The sequence below is a fragment of the Schistocerca piceifrons genome, chromosome 1 (genome assembly GCF_021461385.2).
Source record: "Schistocerca piceifrons isolate TAMUIC-IGC-003096 chromosome 1, iqSchPice1.1, whole genome shotgun sequence".
NCBI classification, from domain to species: Eukaryota; Metazoa; Arthropoda; class Insecta; order Orthoptera; family Acrididae; genus Schistocerca; species Schistocerca piceifrons.
The window spans coordinates 200,441,159-200,462,376 of record NC_060138.1 but is presented as its reverse complement, the minus strand read 5'-3'; the positions used below and the strand labels follow the sequence as shown (position 1 = coordinate 200,462,376).

General features: G+C 45.9%; 4 non-coding genes across 4 annotated transcripts; all 4 read right to left on the bottom strand.

Annotated features, from left to right (window-relative positions):
• Window positions 1-934: 934 nt before the first annotated feature.
• Window positions 935-1,009, bottom strand: Trnas-cga. Its single transcript has one exon. It is a non-coding gene; the product is annotated as a tRNA-Ser (tRNA).
• A 227-nt stretch (window positions 1,010-1,236) lies between these two features.
• Trnas-cga lies at window positions 1,237-1,311 on the bottom strand. Its single transcript has one exon. It is a non-coding gene; the product is annotated as a tRNA-Ser (tRNA).
• A 227-nt stretch (window positions 1,312-1,538) lies between these two features.
• On the bottom strand, window positions 1,539-1,613 carry Trnas-cga. The gene has a single exon. It is a non-coding gene; the product is annotated as a tRNA-Ser (tRNA).
• A 227-nt stretch (window positions 1,614-1,840) lies between these two features.
• On the bottom strand, window positions 1,841-1,915 carry Trnas-cga. The gene has a single exon. It is a non-coding gene; the product is annotated as a tRNA-Ser (tRNA).
• Between the last annotated feature and the right edge of the window lie 19,303 nt (window positions 1,916-21,218).

Sequence of the window (21,218 nt, the reverse complement as noted above, 5' to 3'; positions counted from 1 at the left end):
TGACGTGGTCGAATCGTTTCCGATTGATTTTCGTCGTGTAGCTACCGCCACAGCTGCTGACCCTGTCCTTGCTACCGTTTTGCGTTTTGTTGCTACTCAATGGCCCTTGTCAAAGTCGCGGATTGAGGATCCGTTGGTTCGCCGATTTTTTGCTCACAAGGAGAGACTTTTTGTACGACGTTGTGTTTTGCTGTTGCGTTCTGATCATGATCAGTCCAGAGTCGTGGTCCCACGTTCGTTACAGTCCTCTGTCTTACGGCTTCTCCACCAAGGACATCGGGGTATAGTGGGAACGAAACAACTTGCTCGTCAGCACTGTACTTGGTTCGGAATCGATGCTGCGATTACGAATATGTGCTCTTCTTGCATGGCGTGTGCCGAACAACAATCCGCACCACCGCGGAAATTCTTTGCATGGCCCAAAGCCACTTCCCCTTGGCAACGCTTGCACATCGATTTTGCTGGTCCATTCTGGAATGCTCGATGGTTGGTTGTGGTGGATTCTTTCAGTAATTTTCCTTTTGTTGTCCGGATGTCTTCCACGACGTCAACTGCCACCATCCAAGCGTTGTCTGCTATCTTTTAATTTGAAGGTCTTCCACAGACTATGAAACGTCCCCTTTGAACAATTTATATAAGACTGTCCTTAAACTGACATACAATATTTTTAGCGCAACGCAATCTGACTTTCAGAATTCTCTACAAAAGAATGGCCCTGACTAACATTAAACTATACCTTTCACAAATCACTTACCTCACAAAAATCTTCGCTGCTCAAGCTACTGCAATACAGCGAGCGCCACTACTGCCAGCTAAATAAAAGATTCAAACTATGGAAGGCACTAACTACTGATAGGGATATTTCCAGAATGAGATTTTCACTCTGCAGCGGAGTGTGCGCTGATATGAAACTTTCCTGGCAGATTAAAACTGTGTGCCCGACCGAGACTCGAACTCGGGACCTTTGCCTTTCGCGGGCAAGTGCTCTACCAACTGAGCCACCGAAGCACGACTCACGCCCGGTACTCACAGCTTTACTTCTGCCAGTACCTCGTCTCCTACCTTCCAAACTTTACAGAAGCTCTCCTGCGAACCTTGCAGAACTAGCACTCCTGAAAGAAAGGATATTGCGGAGACATGGCTTAGCCACAGCCTGGGGGATGTTTCCAGAATGAGATTTTCACTCTGCAGCGGAGTGTGCGCTGATATGAAACTTTCCTGGCAGATTAAAACTGTGTGCCCGACCGAGACTCGAACTCGGGACCTTTGCCTTTCGCGGGCAAGTGCTCTACCAACTGAGCCACCGAAGCACGACTCACGCCCGGTACTCACAGCTTTACTTCTGCCAGTACCTCGTCTCCTACCTTCCAAACTTTACAGAAGCTCTCCTGCGAACCTTGCAGAACTAGCACTCCTGAAAGAAAGGATATTGCGGAGACATGGCTTAGCCACAGCCTGGGGGATGTTTCCAGAATGAGATTTTCACTCTGCAGCGGAGTGTGCGCTGATATGAAACTTTCCTGGCAGATTAAAACTGTGTGCCCGACCGAGACTCGAACTCGGGACCTTTGCCTTTCGCGGGCAAGTGCTCTACCAACTGAGCCACCGAAGCACGACTCACGCCCGGTACTCACAGCTTTACTTCTGCCAGTACCTCGTCTCCTACCTTCCAAACTTTACAGAAGCTCTCCTGCGAACCTTGCAGAACTAGCACTCCTGAAAGAAAGGATATTGCGGAGACATGGCTTAGCCACAGCCTGGGGGATGTTTCCAGAATGAGATTTTCACTCTGCAGCGGAGTGTGCGCTGATATGAAACTTTCCTGGCAGATTAAAACTGTGTGCCCGACCGAGACTCGAACTCGGGACCTTTGCCTTTCGCGGGCAAGTGCTCTACCAACTGAGCCACCGAAGCACGACTCACGCCCGGTACTGATAGGGATAGTTAGCAAATGAAAGATATTAATAGAGAACAAACAATGTATTTACCTTAATATCATCACAAGTCATAATATATATATCAGTTCATGACAAATTACAAACCTCCGCCATCTCTCTCCCCACATCCACCACTGCTGGCGGCTCACCTCCAACTGCGCAACGCTACGCGCTGTTCACAGCCAGCTGCCTAACACTACAATGGCGAGTATTACAACAATGCAAAGCAGCCACAGACTGCACACAGCACAGCCAGTGATTGTCATACAGAGGTGGCGTTACCAATAAAAAACCTAAACAGCCTACTTACATAGAGAAAACATAAACAGCCTACTTACATAGCCCCCATGCTCCCCACAAAAATTTTTTTACAAATGGTGTTGGGCACTGGCCAATACAGATTTGATAAAAATTTTTCACAATTACAGTAACAAAGATATCCAATGCACACACTTATTGATACAATGTTGGTCAAAAGATCAAAATTTCTCACAGTCCATAAAGACAGTCCACATTGTTCATCACATTAGAATAGCAGTGTTTTTTCTCAAAGTCTGAGCAGTAAAAGAAAATGCACACGGAAGTAGTGGATTTCCATGCAGTCTTGAAGAAGTAGTGTTGTCCTTCCAATGGAAAGACAGTGCTGACTCTTGATATGCATACAGGTAATGGGCCACAACAGAGCAAACCCACAGCAGAGTCATTCGAAGTTCTGACGAATATTGGTAGGTAGGTCATCACAGAGCAGACCCACTGGAGTCCTGGTAGAGATTGTGGTATTGGTGGGCCACCAGATGTGCAGACTCACTGCAGTCCTTGTAGAAATAATGGCATGGTGGGTCATCAAAGATGTAGACCCACTGTAGTCCTTGTAGAGATGGCCAGCAGCCATCTGTTGCGATTGTGCAGGTGCACAATCACCATCAAAGAGTCTTGCAGACAATATAGCAAGTCCATAACCACCACTTGTGCGCTCACAAAGTTTTTGGAATTGTCCTTAGAACCAGCAATGCTGTTATCCAGTCCCTTGCTGAATCATTAACACATGTGCAAACACTATCAGTCCCTACTTCTCACATATTGTCCACATACTATGACCAACAGAAACGTGTGCAGTGAAATGTAACTAACAAGTTAATAATGTCATGAACTGGTGACAATTACAATTTTATAACATAAGAATACAATTACAAAGGTACAAAATACATCATTAAAAACATAATAATACAGATAACATTTGTAGTACAGGCTTTACAAAAGAATAGAAATAAACATATACATGAGTGTTACAAAAATAGTGAGATAAGTACATACATAAAATAATGAGAATAGTTTTCGAAACATTAATTTCACACATGAACATTGAAACAGAACAGAATTGTAAACAACTTTACAAAGAAAATAACATATTATTAATGCAACTTATATTTGAGGATAACAGTATTCCTCCTCATAGTGAATATAGCTTAGTATTAGAAGAGAAAAAAAATTCTATGAAACAGTACACAGAGACAGGAAGAAAACAAATACTCAAGGGTACACAAACACATAGTGGGATAACACCAATAGGAAAGGACAGGGTTCGTTTTCAGTGTAACATTTGGTACTGCAGTCCAACCCAAAACTTCATATATCTTTCCTCTTATTTCATCCTCTGTTTCCACCAAAAAAAATTCTATCTAAGCATGCTTTCTGTATTTATATGTTCACACATTTCTTACCTCAACATTTATTTCCAAGAAAATCCTACCTAAACCTGTTTTATGTACTTTTTTCGTATTAATTCTCAATGCATTTCTTCCAATTCATCGCAACTCATTCTCTTATATAGTCTACCCCCTCTTAAGCTAACTTAAATCTACTGAGCTCAGATGCTAAACTAAGGGACGAGGCAATGCAGCATCACATAACAAATCAACACAAACAGCAATGCAAAAAAATGCAAATTGGCAAAGCTAGCAGCATAAATGAGCAAAAATCAAATTCAATAACACTATGCCTGGCAAACAGCAGCAACTTATACCTAAACATGACATAGCGCAAGCAGAAAAAATATTACACTAAACAACAATGCAGATAAGGGAAATGTATATTCACATCTTAATGTCTATGTAATTAAAGTGGTGCACCACAAGAAGTTATTCTACCAAAAAGTTACCAATTACTTGAAAAGAAAATTATGAATGCAGTTACTAGTTCCTTCTTATTGTTCTTTCCTGTCCAAGTGCTCCTTTTTTAAAGAATGTGGATCATAAAATAATTATTTAATAGATCTGTTGACAGAAAGTGTTCACATTAGCAAATGCATTTTATTTTATAAAAGCAATGCTGCAACACAGCTGGAAAACAGATGTCAAATGAAACAAGCAACTATGAAAAGCAAAGCATAAAAATATCATTCAGTAGTCATGTGACATTTCATAAGTTAGTAGCTCTCAACTCTCGTAGAAAGACGCTTGTCGTTATCAGGTTTGCAGATGTAAGAATATTTCCAAGGATAATGGCCTCCCCTTTTTTTTTTGTGCTACCTGAGCCGCTGAAAAGGGCTCGCAATAATGGCTTTTTCTCCAGGCGTCTGACACAGCTGGGTGCCCGCGACGCATTACGTGCAGGTGGTCACTTAACTTTCGTACGGAAATATTTACGACAGGAGATTCTGCTACCGTGGTAGTCTCATATAAAAATATTTCACAGGTCAAGAATTAGCGTTGCAAATCTGTAGAAACAAAACCCTATAAATATAACAGTGTCCAAAAAAATTTTCAGTGGCATTGTGATACATTCACACATGATTCACACATGTCATAACTCTTAAAGTACTATTCTTGGTTTCCAACATCCTTTTCATAAATCAGAGTCCCTAAACACTACTCCTTATTCCTTACCTTATTACACATATACATATTCATATTCATCAACACGTCTTCAATATTTCATCATAATAGCTACATAGCATAATCAGATTCCTCATATAGCATCAGCTTATTTATCATAAACATACCTCAACAGCATAGTACACATCGTCGTCGTAAAAATAACATCATAACACCTCAGTCAAATCTCAAAATCGTCGTAGCTTCCTCCAATAATTAAAAAAATTCTCTGCTCATGTCAAAAGTGTCATCTGCCTCAAACGTACTTTAAAAATCATGATCTCATACCAAATACATCATTCAAAGCTCTCATAGTATCACAATGATTCCGAAAAAATATGAACAGTTTACAAAGTACAGACAAAATACAGTTTCATAAGTGTGAAGTTATCCAACCGTGTAATTGCGTAAACATGTGTCACTGATGCAGTAAAATAAATGTTTGTCTCTCTCAGTTAAATAATTAGATAGCTGTGTAATTTGAGTGTTAGAAAAATATGGTACTGATGTGTAAAGTTGTATAAGCAAATACCATATTAGCTAGGGCTCCTTGTGCTTGCCAAACACATGGTACACAAAGTAAGCGTGTACCCCCCTGAGGATTAATGTAATTATACCCTCAGGTGTTACAGATTACAGCAATGAAATGAAATGTATCACTGAAAACTTTCTTTGTAATTCAAAAATCTTTAAAAATAAATGTTTTAAGTACAAAATTAATCACTGAAATGCGTGTCCTGTAGCGCTAAATGTGCATATTGTTGTAAGATAATCTCTGTGAAAGTGTCGTAGTTATTTTCCTCCAAAAGCTAAGTTCTGCAGAAGCCAATGTACTTCCCTCATGATAAACAAAAGTGAAATGCTTTGCGTAGAGATATCTTAGTTATTACGCTTATAGTTGTGATGATGAAAGTACTGTGCTGTAACGTATTGTTGTGCTATGGAAAAGGCTGTCTCCTTGTAGCTATACCACAAAAGTTACTAATAAAACCTGTTTTACTTTCCAGAAGAATTCAGAAAAACTGTGCAGATATAAAACAGATACACCGCAAAAGCAACATTGTAAATTGTCACTCATTAGTAGCGTCGTGATAAAATCGTGTAGCTGTCACATAAACTAACTATTGTCTCATCTGGTATCTCACAGAAAGTACTTTAAATCCGGAATGTATTTTCAAGTAAACCAAAATGTTGCATTAAAATCTCATTAGCAGTACTGGTAAATGTTCTAAGTATGTGAGCCTTATAGTCGTTACGTAATCGTGCAACAAACAAGCAAGAATGCACACACACAATAACACTGTGTCGTCTGTCCACAATAACAATGCATTCGTAATTTCTGTTTAAAAATTTGCCTAGGTTCTAGACTGGATATTTAACTTCAAACATTGTTGTATGTTAACAGATTCTAAGTCTGACAAAGCATACTAGTAAAAGAAGTGAAACGTTTTATGGCAAAGACAAAGTTAAAAGGCAGATTATCTGTCAATAAATGGTTTTACATGAGAAATGTGGTGTAAACCTTTACTCTTCCTAGTACGCAGAATTTCAACTTGAATGCAATTATCATGCGGTATTCGTCCGTAAAGAATACTGGAATTTTGCTCAAGGTTAGCGTCAATGTTATTTTTCTCTGAGCCAGCCGGCGCACGCGGCTGCCTGCGGTGTGAGTCATTGTCTGTTTCTTTGTTGCCGCGCGTCGTTACTGGGATTAGGAGGTCTAACTTCCACAAATTCGCCTTGCCGAGAGGGCCCAGCTCTGTTTAAAGCTCGCCAGTTCTGATAGAATTCAGGTCTGTCGTTTTGTCGGTAGTTTACACAGTTTCTTTCGTGTCGGTCACGTGGTGGAGAATTTCTCCCTGAATCGTAACTGCGCGCTGAACTGTTGCGTCTGAAATTATTCTGTCTCCCTTGATAATAATAGTTCTGATTACCATATTGTCTGTTTCTATGGTTATCTCTGTCATATTCATTACTACGGAAATGCAATCTTTCTCTGAAACTATTATTACTCTGCCAGTGGTTGTCATATGGGTGGTGTCTGTTTTGATCACGATTTGCGTTGTAAGAATAGCCTTGTCGTGTCCAGTTATTATTTCTGTCGTCACGGAATTGTGACGGATGTGCCCTGTAGTGATTGTTTTCCCGTTTTCGCATCCCGCGACTGTCTGTGTCAATTTCTAATTCTTGTAAGAGTCCCTGAAAAGCTTCAATGTCGTCTTTGCAACGTCCTGCCAAAATAATATGCCGTAAATGTTCAGGTAATTTGATTAAGCAAATGCGGATGAGTTCTGAGGGGCTGTATGGGTTTGACAGGTACTGATTCTTGTGCAACATGTCTTCAAAATATTTCACAAGACTGGAAAATTCAGATTGTTCGAAATGTTTCATCATTATGATGCTATGTTTTACGCGGTCTTGTGTGGCTTGAGACCAATATGCTGAGAGGAAGGCATGGTAAAATTCTCCTTCACTGTGGCAATCGTGAATGACCGATCGCATTCTTACAGCTGGTTCATTCTCTAAGTAACCACACATAAATTCTAACCTGTGCTCCAATGACCAGTTGGGAGGAAAACAATGAGAGAATTGATGGAGCCACGCTTGTGGATGAATGTCGTTGCCAGAATTCTTAAATGTTTTGAATTTACGTGTAGTAATGAACAGCTTATAGTCAAAATCATCATGTCGGCGAGTCGCATATCGGTCATTGTTAGGTCGTGTCGGCCGTTCCCTCTCAAAATTCGCTGCACATTCCCAATTTCTTTCATTACTTCCGAAATGCCCTGTGTTATTTTGTGTCTGTTCCGTATTTGTATGTCCTTCTTCTCGTATTGGGGCGCGAGTGTCCTCTGAAATACGTAATTCTTGTACTACTTGTGCCAACTGATCTTGCACTTCCCGGATTTCTCTTTTGTACTGTGTATTGATTTGATTTTGATTTTGTTTGAATTTTCTAATTTGTTCATACTCTTCTGTGTCAGTGAAGGCTACAGGTGTTGTGTCATTCAGATCATCATCTACCTTTGTAGATAAGTTAGTGAACTGATCTGAAAGTTCGGCTACTTTATCCGATAGTGAAATCATTTCCTCTGTATGTTTTTCTGAACCAAGTTTCAGAGTGTCCATTTGTGTTGCAATCGTGTCTACTGTGTCTTTTAAGTTTTCTTGACTTTTTGCAAGTTGCGTAACCGAATCGGTAGATGCAACTGCGTCAATTTTAGCTTGCAAGGTGTTGTGATTTTCATGAACAATAGTTTGCAGTTCTTTTATGGCTGCTTCGTGATTCTGTAGTGCATTTTCATGACGCGAAAAAATAGGTTGGAAATGCTCACAAATTTGTGTTTTTACGTCATTACAGACTTTTTGACATTTCGATTCAATGTGATGTAACTCAGCAGTTAAATCCTCACGTGTTCGTTCAAGAGTTTGCTCCAATGAGTCTAACTTTTTAAGATTTTGTTCCATTGTGTCTAACTTTTGAAGCTTTTGCTGTATTTGTCTCTGATTTTGTTCCATTTGTTGCATTAATTGCAATAATAATGTATTAGTGTCTGGAATCTGTTTCTCTACACTTTTCGGCAGTGCATTTGCACCGGCAACATTCACATTTTGACAAGCAGAAAATGCGTCTTGACTTATTTGAGAAAACTGTGATAACCCAAAACCTGAATCTACAGTATTTGCGAAATTGTGTCCTGTCATTTCGGATTCCTGAGGCGAGCTGTTGCCGACCGATCGATCGATAATGCTTCCCTCTTCACTAATTGTTTCACTGTCCGTGCCATTGTTTGCCGCCCGCTCCATTTCCCTGTGCACGATTACCAAATTACTACTTTGAACATCAGTTAATTCATTACTCGGTGGCGCTAACACACTGCTTTCATTTTCACTGTCATTTCTCAGTTTACTTTGGAGCCTAGTATTACGTTTTTCACACGCCATTATTGTCACAGTATTTCACACGCAACACAGAAAAACACAATTTGAAGAGCAAAAATAAGAGAACACATTAACATAACACTGAAAATAATATCTAGTTAATTACAGCTGCGAAATACTTGGTGCAAATCTATATGCATGCCACAACTGTTTTACTGCACAACAATGAAAACTACAACTACAAAGGAGATTCTCTCTACAATTACGCGCTAGCAACAAACAAAAGCTACACTAAATACACAAACTACAAGAAAAAATCAGAAGATTCCAGTGAGGTACCCTAGGCTAAGGGTCGACATATGAAACGTCCCCTTTGAACAATTTATATACGACTGTGCTTAACTGACATAAAATATTTTTAGCGCAACGCAATCTGACTTTCAGAATTCTCTACAAAAGAATGGCCCTGACTAACATTAAACTATACCTTTCACAAATCACTTACCTCACAAAAATCTTCGCTGCTCAAGCTACTGCAATACAGCGAGCGCCACTACTGCCAGCTAAATAAAAGATTCAAACTATGGAAGGCACTAACTACTGATAGGGATAGTTAGCAAATGAAAGATATTAATAGAGAACAAACAATGTATTTACCTTAATATCATCACAAGTCATAATATATATATCAGTTCATGACAAATTACAAACCTCCGCCATCTCTCTCCCCACATCCACCACTGCTGGCGGCTCACCTCCAACTGCGCAACGCTACGCGCTGTTCACAGCCAGCTGCCTAACACTACAATGGCGAGTATTACAACAATGCAAAGCAGCCACAGACTGCACACAGCACAGCCAGTGATTGTCATACAGAGGTGGCGTTACCAATAAAAAACCTAAACAGCCTACTTACATAGAGAAAACATAAACAGCCTACTTACAACTATTGTTTCCGACAACGGCCCACAATTCATGTCCGCAGAATTTCAGTCATTCTGCAAGGCCAATGGTATTCAACATATGACGTCCGCGCCGTTTTCGCCTCAGTCAAACGGTGCCGCTGAACGATTGGTCCGGACTTTCACGTCACAGATGTTGAAGTTGAAAGAGTCGCATTCTCGGGAGGACGCGTTGTTGCTCTTTTTGTCTTCGTATCGCTCTCAGACCCGAGATGGTCGCTCGCTGGCTGAGTTGCTCCACGGTCGTCCTCATCGAACCTTGATGTCCTTGCTGCATCCGCCGCACCAGGTTCCTGTGCAGCGGCAAACTCCTGCTTTTGCTCCAGGCGACGTTGTATTCTATCGCAACTATCGAGGTTCACGGCGTTGGCTCGCAGGGCGCATTCTTCGCTGCCTCGGCCGCGCGATGTATTTGGTTTTGGGGGCCTCTGGTGAGGTGCGTCGGCATCTCAACCAGCTGCGCCTCTGTCGTCGCCTGGGTTCTGCCGCTCCCCGTCTGCTTTCAGCGACGGTGCCGTCCGGTCAGCGCCCTGGGGACCCATCCACTGGCTCGCCTCATCCCCAGGTGTTACCGACGCTGCCTTCCATTTTGCCCCATGGCGACGCGCCGCCGCCGCCGCCGCCGCTTGTTCTCCCGCCGGCGCCGCCCGCAGTGGACGCTTCGCTGCAACCGCCAAGCGCCTCCCTGGGTCACGCGCCGCCGATTGCTTCCCGTGACCAGCTGTCCTCCGCCATGGACCTCTTGCCCGCTTCGGAGCACATGGCGTCTTCGCGCGTCGGGTACCCCGACGCAATGGAGGTCGACCCTTCGGCCCCTCCTGTCTCTTTACGGGCGCATACACCGCATGTTGACGTGCACCCTGGCCTAGGTTTTCAGGCGTTTCCTAGCTCCCCTCGGACCGAATGGCTGGGTGCGGGTGGCACAGCCTCGCCTGTTGTTAGGCTCCCCACCTCATCGCATACGCCAACATGGGGTCCTCCCCACGGCGGGCGGAAGCCTTATCAAACGACCGTTCGCCGATTTGCGGGGGAGGAATGTGGTGTCACCGCCAGACACCACACTTGCTAGGTGGTAGCTTTAAATCGGCCGCGGTCCATTAGTACATGTCGGACCCGCGTGTCGCCACTGTCAGTGATCGCAGACCGAGCGCCACCACACGGCAGGTCTCGAGAGACGGACTAGCACTCGCCCCAGTTGTACGGACGACTTTGCTAGCGACTACACTGACGAAGCCTTTCTCTCATTTGCCGAGAGAGCCTTTAGCTAAGTCCATGGCTACGACCTAGCAAGGCGCCATTAGCATTATATTGCATTTATGTAGAGAGAGTCTCACTTGTATCATCAAGAACGCTGTATACAAATGATGGATTAAAGTTAAGTATTCCAGCAGCTACGTACTTTTCTTTATAGCATTCATTACGTATCCTTTTTCAGACCTAACGCCCGCCTGCGTGAGTTAGCGCGTGAATCTTGGCCGCCTCTTTCAATTAGTGTGCGTAGTGTTGGCAAGTCTGCCGACACTACAGTTAGTAGCCAGACACTCCGGAACTTCTGGAATGTGTTCGCAGGTGTACATCTGTACTAATATATAATCTGGCATATTCACGTAAATCAGGGATGCCGTAGGTAAAGGCAGGTCATTGTCGTTGTGGATGGATACATATCGTTTATGCGAAAAAGTCAAATACACTAATGACGCTGTTGGTCGTGTTTTATTAGCAGAATGGGTATATGATGGAATATTCAAACTGAAATCCCTGTTTTAACGACAAATCCATTGTTGTGACAGATGATCGAAAACTTTTGACCGTTTGTGTATTTTTACTTGGTCGTGACTTGTTGCAGTGCAGCTGAAAGAGAGATTTTGAAGATGGCAATTCTATAGTTGAAACCGATAATTCTGTTAAAAAACCTTCCAATGAAAAGAGTTAAATAAAAATTATTCAGTGAATGCTCTGCAACGTGCACGCCACAATGTTGCTAAGGAGTTGTTGTGGTTGAGCGTATCATTCCTGCCGGCCGGAGTGGCCTAGCGGTTCTAGGCGCTACAGTTCGGAACCGCGTGACCGCTACGGTCGCAGGCTCGAATCCTGCCTCGGGCATGGATGTGTGTGATGTCCTTAGGTTAGTTAGGTTTAAGTAGTTCTAAGTTCTAGGGGACTGATGACCTCAGATGTTAAGTCCCATAGTGCTCTGAGCCACTTGAACCATTTGAACCGTATCATTCCGCCACCAGTGCGGTTGACAACTGGCGGACGTGCTGCAATACGTCTGCATAATGGATCCCATACGTGCTCGATGGGATTTAAGGCAGGGCAACGGGCAGTTCGCCGAATATCCTCTCGTTCCAAGAACTGCTCCACCTGCCGTCGCACATTGTCGACCGAATGCACCCCTGAAAAGACGCATGTTGGGAAGGGCTACAGTGTCATAGTAACGTTGACCACTGAGTGTACGCTTGAACCGTGAATTTACTTTCAAAACCTTTTCTTAAGAATTTACTTTATTTGCTAGCGATTCATCAAGAACATTAACACATTTAATCACACTATGTGAGCGTGGAAATAGTTGCCAGTGGATAATTGATGAAAACAAATTAAATTTCTTTCAACAAATGGAAATTTTATTCCTAAAACCTTTTTTTTGAAACAGATTTAAAATTATCATCAGAAAGCACCCTCTAAAAATCAAGTTACAATTTATTCAGAGGCAGAAAGAGCAAGTATTGATAGTATGAGCTTTCGGGCTGAGAAGCTTGCCGCTCCCTTTTAACACGGCGTAGTCACGACCACTCACAACAACCTCTGAAAGACTACACTGGTGCAAATCTGCAACACACCAGATTACTTTAAACTAAAAATTTTAACAACTCACACAAGCACATAAGCTATGCACCCCGTAGGAGGGATGGAAATGGTACAAAACACTAACATTAAAAAAAATTAACTTGCCACCGAAGGTGCAATTTGATTTAAAAAGAAATTTTAAGGTGGAAGGGTGGCAACTTTACATACTGAAATGACCATTTAAATAAAAACCCATGAAATGCAATCTTACGTAAAATATACAACATGCTCTACATTACACATATACCGCCTCTCAAGATGATAGGCAAGATAAAAACATATTTCAGGAATTCGGCCGTTACACTTCAAGCAATAAATTCGTTAACACCGAATCCGACAAACATGACAGAGGCAGCTATTAACGTACGGCAGGCCGACAGACAGAAAGACAGACACTAACTGCCTAATAAATGCGGACGGGAGACAGACGAGCAAGCTGGGGACGAGAGACTGACCAAGAAAACAAGTAGAATTTAACAAGTAAATGAAACAACATATCACGAATCACTTAACTTCTAATAAACTGCAATGTCTGGCGAAGACCTGGCGTAGCACCCCCGAAACGCTCTCCCGAACCGTCGGCTGCCAGCCGCTTCAACGGACGCAGGAAGACGCGCCGATCTCCCGTCTGACGGCGTCGCAGCTCGCACCGGCCAGACCGATGTCGTGGGTTGACTCCCTGTTGCTCTCGTGTCCTCCGCGAAGCCACTACCCCTCGCTATACGGCGCGGCCCACTGGACTCACGTGGCGACCTCACATGCACCGACGCTCAAGACGGACAAGTCATCTTGTGTCTCAGTGCGCGACCGACCAACCGATCGATCCAACCGCCAATGAGCATTGCCTGAACAAACTCGAGCAGACTGGCGGCCTAACGCATACTAGCACTCAGGACGACAGACAGACACTGACTGCCCCACTCTGGCCCGGCTGACCAACTCACCAGACTTGCCGCCTAGCGAGCTCATAGCGCCCCTTAAATGCACGTGAACAGGCTACCTTTCTCCTTTCCCACCAGAGGGAGACACCAAAGCTGCAATTGCCAAAGCGGTGCCACCGTCAGAAACGGAGGGCGACTGCTTCACACTACGCGCTGCGGCGCGCTCTTCAAAACAGCAAATTTTACCACGGCTCAAAGATTTGGATGTCAGTACACCCGTGCGACTTTACGTCTCCCTACACCATAACTCATGGATCACCAAAACGATCATGTACGACAAGGCTGGCCGCTCCCTCACACGGCGAGATCTGCGCAGCTGGAGGATATCTCCCCGGGAGGAATTTCGGCTAATGGACTGGTCCTACCCGTTCTCTCGACTTAAATCCGATCGGACATGTGAGGGCTGCGTTGAGAAGACGTCCCCATGTACCAACACCGATCCAGAAAGTGTCAGCCGCACTGGTGGCGGAATGGAACGTCTTACTACAAGAACTCGTTACCAAACTTGCGCCCAGCAACGGACCACGTTGAAGAGTAGGAGTTGGCCTTTGGCTGTGCTGCGGTGAGGACACGCTGTTTGTGTTCCTGCCGCGGAGCGAGGGCTCGTGTTGTTTACATAGTACTCGGCCGTTTCGCGCGTGCCGTACTCAGCATATAGATCATTATGGCGCACCAATACAGAAAATCGACGCTCAAATTTACGTTCCGCAACGAATTTGCACGGCCCAAAGCACTCGAAGTCGAACGATTTCTACGAGAAGAAGTTAAAATCCCGGCGACCGACATTCTCGGCATTCACTTGTCCATTGTGAGTAGTATCGTATATGTCAAGATCATCAACGACGCAACATGTGAACGGATCCTTCGGGACACGAAACAGGGCCTCCGTTTCTGCCATGCTGATGGCAATGTGGGGACTGTGCACGTCGATTATTCTGGCATGGGACTTCTCACGATCAGAATTTTCGAACTTCCTTTCGAACTACCGGCGGAGGACGTCGTGACAGCGCTGCGCCCCTACGGCACGGTCCATGATCATATTGCGGAAAAATGGACGCAATTCCAGACTTATCCGGTGTTGAACGGAGTCCGCCAGGTTCGAATAGAACTTAAAAGACATGTACCTTCATATCTGAATATCGGTGGCTGCCGTGCCATCGTCATCTACGATGGGCAACCGAAGACCTGCTCTGGTTGTGGGAAGGAGGGACACCTCAGATCAGAATGTATGCAACGTCGCATCACTCAACTGCCGCCGGCTGAAGTGGACCCGCCATCGCAGCCGACGCTGCTTCCTGTGACTTATGCAGCAGCCCTCACGACAGCTACTACTTCACCACGACAGCCGACATCCACTGTTGGGTCGCGGCTCCATGCTCCAATACAGGGCGATGATGACACACCCGCCCGCATCTCGTGGTCGTGCGGTAGCGTTCTCGCTTCCCACGCCCGGGTTCCCGGGTTCGATTCCCGGCGGGGTCAGGGATTTTCTCTGCCTCGTGATGGCTGGGTGTTGTGTGCTGTCCTTAGGTTAGTTAGGTTTAAGTAGTTCTAAGTTCTAGGGGACTTATGACCACAGCAGTTGAGTCCCATAGTGCTCAGAGCCATTTGAACCATTTTTTTGACACACCCGTTCCACAAGATACGGATTCAACTCCGATGCCGCCGCCCCCGTCGACTGATAACAACATACATGACGACAGCATGGCCGTAGACTCGCTTATTGTGCCTACGGCTGCCTTTGTGCCGGAACGTCGTGACTCTTTGCCATCGTCTGACACAGAAGGACACACCAGGAAGCAACGCTCTCCGAAGCGACGGAAGCGGAGGCGTAGAGCAACTTCCGAACGGGATGCGACACAGCCTCCAGAGGATGACGATTCCACCTTCAATGACGACGCTACCACAGAGGCAGCCGCCATTTGCTGCAGTGTGACACCATCGAACGAAACTGAGGACAAACCACATGTATCTACAGTGGCAAAATCGGATGCCGAGCTGCAGGACAGATGCTGCCCACCACCTTCTGGAATGCAAGCACCCATGCCGTGTCCTGAGGAAGCTAGGGAGGCCGATCTTACTTTCAGTTCCCCGACGTGGGCGGATGACCACGACGACGACGGCACCATGCAAGTTACGCCAACAGGGCCCACGCCATTGGCGCCGGCTCTCTAGCAAGGACTGCCGGTGAGGTTTGGGGGGATGCGGAGGTGTTAATACAGTCAGAAGCGTCATAGGTAATTCCAGTCTTAATGGATAACTTAACACCTGCGGTTCGGCAACAAGCTTATCGTATCGCCATGCTTAACCTCAACACGATACGAACGGCCGTGAAGATCCAGTTGCTGCGTGAGATGCTTCGTTCTTCGGATGTTGACATTGCCCTGTTGCAAGAAGTATACATAGCGGCCCTCCCCGTTTTCTACGGTTATGTGACATATGTGTCACCGGCGGACCGGAATGGCAGCGGTACGGCAATACTAGTGCGCGACGGAATTGCCGTCGAAGAAGTGACTTACCTTCCGTCAGGAAGGGGGCTGGCGATCACAGCACTGGGAACGCGCATCATTAACATTTACGCTCCATCAGGAACTGACCAACGCCGCGAACGATCGCTGTTCTACTCGGAGGATATCGCCCCCCTCTTTATCAGCCGCTTCGAGCAATATATCTTCTGGGGCGATTTTAACTGTGTGCTCCACCCCAAAGACCAAGTCCCACATTTCTCGACTTGTCAAGAACTTCGGCTCCTGGTTCGAGATCTGCTTCTCACCGACACGTGGGAGACGGTGCACGGTGAACGTCCCGGGCCGACATACCTTACTAGTCACTCCGCCAGTCGCCTAGACCGCATTTATGTATCACGAGCTTTAGCGCCGGGAGTATTGGACGCCGAACGTTGGCCGCTTGCCTTCTCCGATCATAGCGCTTTCATATGCACACTCACTCTACAACAGCAGCGGGTATGGCGCAGCCGAGGACCCTGGAAGCTGAATGTAGCACATCTTCAAGCCCCGGAATGCCGTCAGATTATCGCCAACACATGGCTGGATTGCGAACGTCGTCTTCCCCGATACCCATCGACTCTAGCATGGTGGGTGGACTGTGCAAAACCAGCTTTTCGGCGTGTGCTAACACAATTCGGAAAAGATATCGCAGCTTGGCATCGTCACACATTGGACTTTTATTACACGATGCTTCGCGAACTCGACAGCCAACCACCATCTCCAAATCGACAAATGGAAAGCCGCCGAATTAAAGGTAAAATATTGTCTCTTACGAGGAAACGTTTGGAGGGGGTCGTAGTGCGATCGCGACGTCAAGACCGAGTGGAAGGAGAAAACCCGTCTATGCATCACATCGTGCTCGACAGCCGCCGACGCCGACAGCAGCTGATCACGGACCTCGTATTGCCAGGTGGTAGGGTCGTAATGACTCAGGCGGCAGTTACAGAAGCCTTCGCAGATCACTATCGCCGGTTTTACGACGAGGTGAATACAGAGGACGAGGGAGCGGACGATCACGACATACTGCAGCACGTGTCGCACACCCTCGACAATGCAGCAGCGGCGACGCTGTTAGGTGGGATTACACGAGACGACATCGTGGACGCGCTTAACAAGGGAGCACTCAACAAATCTCCCGGGCCAGACGGACTGCCGCTCGAGTTTTATCGTACTTTCCGCGATCTCTTGATGCCCCGATGGATCCTCATGTACCAAGAACTGATGACCCCCGGTTCTCACGTGCCACCTGCATTCGTGGAAGGTCTCCTAATACCGATACACAAGCCTTCCAGAGGTCGGACGGTCGAGGACTACAGGCCCATTACAATGCTCAACTCGGACTATAAAATCTTCGCCCGCCTACTCGCCAGCCGCATGAAGACGGTTCTGCCCCTACTCCTCTCAATGGAGCAAACGACACAGGGCGGAGTGACCAACATGCAAACGGCAACCAGTGAATGCAGGGATTTAATAGCCATCGCCACATCCTGTCGCCTTCGAGCTGCTCTGATCTCCATTGCTTTCGATCACGCCTTCGATAGAGTTCACCACAAGTTCCTTCTGTCCGTTATGGCCCGCATGGGCTTCCCGCCTGACTTTCTCGACATCTTTCAGCGCCTTTTCTGTGGAGCTGCATCCCGTGTATTGGTGAATGGACGGATTGCGGGTCCCTTTCCGATCCGACGGTCAGTTCGCCAAGGATGCCCTCTCTCCATGATCCTTTACGCGATCGCACTCGAACCACTTGTTGGAGGGTTGAAAAACAGGCTCTCGGGCATGTCTTTGAGGGATCACACCTTTCACTGCAGGATATATGCTGATGACCTTCTATTACTTGTCCGATCTGGTGACGAGGTACGCTCAGTGATACAATGGATCAATCGCTATGGTTTGGCAGCGGGCAGCCTCATGAATGTGGCCAAGTCGGCAGCGATGCCCATTGGGAGAGGTCTACAGGAGGGCGCTTTAGCCCCACTCCCACTCGTTAACAAGATCCGTTTCTTGGGCATAACATTTACACAGGATGTGCGCCGCACAGCTGCCATGAACTATGCACGAATACTACAGGCAATACGCACAGAAGTTCGCCGGAACTTACTTCGACGGATGGACCTCCTACAGCGTGTGGAATACCTCAACCTTCACGTGGCAACTAAGATGATCCACATGGCCCAGGTCCTACCGATGCCGACAGCGATGGCACACAGACTGCAAGCAGCGTTTGGATATTACCTTACCGCCGGACACCTATTCAAAGTCCGCTACGAAACACTCACCCTCCCTCCGCTTGATGGCGGACTGGGACTTATAAATGTACGAGCGAGGGCTACAGCATTATACTTGTGCACAATGATGAAATTGTGGACCCACAAAGATGCTTCCCTTACGGGTCGTCTGTTAGAGGAATTGCTGCCGGCGTCTCTTCTGCCACCTGTCACGGTTGCGCACATTACACCCTCACTCTCGCACCTCTCGGCATTTATTCTTGAGTATAGTTACGTGCACCCAGACCTTCCCAACACTCGCCCTCCCAAGGCGAGAGACTTTTACAGACTGCTGCTAAGGTCCATCCCTCGCAATGTGATTGAGAGGAAGAGCCCTACGACCCTATGGCCTGCAGTGTGGAGAGCGGTCCAGAAGTCGTTCCTCCCCACGCGGGTACGGGCCGCGTGGTACCAGGTGGTGAACGGGAAGGTTGTAACACGACAAAGGCTGCACGCTATTGGGATGGCGGATTCCCCCCTTTGTCCACACTGCCACCTCGTGGATACTGACGACCACCGTTTAATATGTGGATCGGCGTTAGAGGTATGGCTGCTAGTGCAGAAGATCCTCGCCTGCTACCTACAATTGAGCCACGGCTCCTCCTTTGTCCAGAGGATACTTATTTCCCACCTGCGAAGGCTCATGCTCTCACATGGTTTAAAGGCATGTCCATATACTACCTCTTTCGAGATGATGAGAAGATGGTGCTTGATTACTGGCAATTTCTCCAGGACAGTCATAGCACACTTGAGTGTACACCCCGATACCGACAACTATTTGCCAACTATTTACGCAGTGTCTTCGATAACCCCCCCCCCCCACAGTTGGGGAGTACCGGGCAGAGGATGACCGCCGTCATGGAGCTCCAAACGCTGCGAAATGTTGTACCAATTTGGAACATGGGATCTGTACGCAGATGGGCCGTGCACACGGAAGGGCGTGCGGGATTTGGTTACGTTTTTCTTTCTTTATTATCTATCACCACACTATTGGTTTCAAATTCTCTTTCATAGTTTAGAAGAAACTCTTGTTCTGTTGTTGCTACGGATGTACATTCTAATTTTGTTTGTCGTAACTGAAAGACGCCTTTTTCCATCTATATATATAAAAAAGGATAGCAGAGGAAAAAAAAAAGAGTATGCACTGCACGTATTTTATCTATCAAAACATGCGATGCATGTTAGAAATGTATTCTGAGACAAATCTAAAGTGCTCAATGATACAAATTTATGTGTGCAACGATAAGAATGTGGTGAGAACTACGAACATCATTTGTTGGACGAAAACTATGAAAACAAATACTCCAGGCCGACATTTCACGACAACTGATCAATAAAAAAACACAGCACATGTTCTAATGAAAGCATGAAAGGCGTCTGACGATGAATTGCGTAAAAGATGAGCCAGACAGTAGGGGGTTTTACTTTATTATATGAGCTTCCAAACGGTAACTTCATTTTTCCATTGTGGCCAAGCCACGGCCGGCAGTGTTAGCTGCCTGTAAATTCTTTCGTCCCACAGTCTAGTAACAGGAAGTCAGCACCGAGGAAGGGCACCTTAATCACGCGCCTCTCTCATGTGCTTACGAGGTAACGACATTCCAGGCGTCGCTTACAGACAACGCTCTGGAAAGTTCCATTGCCGCACCCGCGGGTTTCTCGGTCCCGACCAATCATGGCGGAGGAAGCCACGTGGTGCGTCGAATATACCCGGCCGCCCGTCGCCGCGCCCGCTCTCTTGTCTCCTTGTGCTCCTGGAAGCGCGCCCTGTAGCAGTAAACACCTTCCGCTTCTCCCGGCGCTCAGTCAACCGGCATGCCGCTCGGACTGGCCCGATTGGTAGACGCCAGCTTTCGTTATCTTCGCGAACTATGTTTCGCCAAATTTTACGCGCTGGCTCACCCTCGCCTCCCCAGGCCTGGCTATTTGACCCATTTTTAACACGCTTTCGCCAATAAATGGCCTTTGTCTAAATATTATCCTATTCATTCCATAATGCCCATCGCTTGCCTACACTCCCATCCTGTACAGTTGTAATGATTCGAAACTGGTAATACTACCTTTTGAATAAACGAACTTAAAATAAATTTGTGGCTGGTTGCCGTCGCAACACCATCAACATTTGTTTTCAAATAACAACCGCGGTCTCCAACCATGTCATCATGTGACAAAATTGCATCCCTATTTAGCCATGACCACTTGTTGGCCTTGCTTGAGCTCAGTTCTTATTTTGTTAATTAGTCCAGTTCTTAGTTGCTGTTGAATTTAATGTACGTGAGCCGTGCTGCGGCTCGCATTGGTACCGTTGCTAGACTGGCGTCGTTTAGTTGGCATAGTTACGATTGTCGTCTTCTTCTTGTGTTCATTGGCGCCAGTGCGTTTGCAAGTGAATGCAACGCGCGGCTGCCTGTCTCATCAATTGCGAAGTTTTGAGGGACTTCCCCAGGTCGATCCTTGGAGCAACGTATGCATCCGCCCCCCCCCCCCCCCCCTTCTTGATTTGGTCAGATTTGATGATTGTTTTACAATATATATATATATATATATATATATATATATATATATATATATATATATGTTCCAATGACTGTAATTTCAAGTTTGAAGATGTTTAACTGGTTCTTAAAAGAACGCTATTCAGGCCTCAGCCGAGAAATAGTTTTTAAATTATTACTATTGGGGCCTTCAGCCGAGAAATAGTTTGAATTTGTTGTCATTAAGCCCTCCAGCCGTGGAACACTTATTAATTTATTGTCACCTTTTATTTGTTGTTGTTTCCCAATAATGCGTACGTGATTGAAAAGTAAACTAACCAATAGTAATTGATTATGGCGCCGTCCACAATCGCAACCCAATCGTGCCTTCCTTGGTACCAAGTCTCAGTAAGTGACACTTTTTATTGTTTTGTGCTGGGTGTGGTTATGACAGTTTCTAATTATGAATTAGTTTGTAACAATAAATGAGAGGAGAATCGATTTTGATCTGTCCGACAGATTTATGGTAAG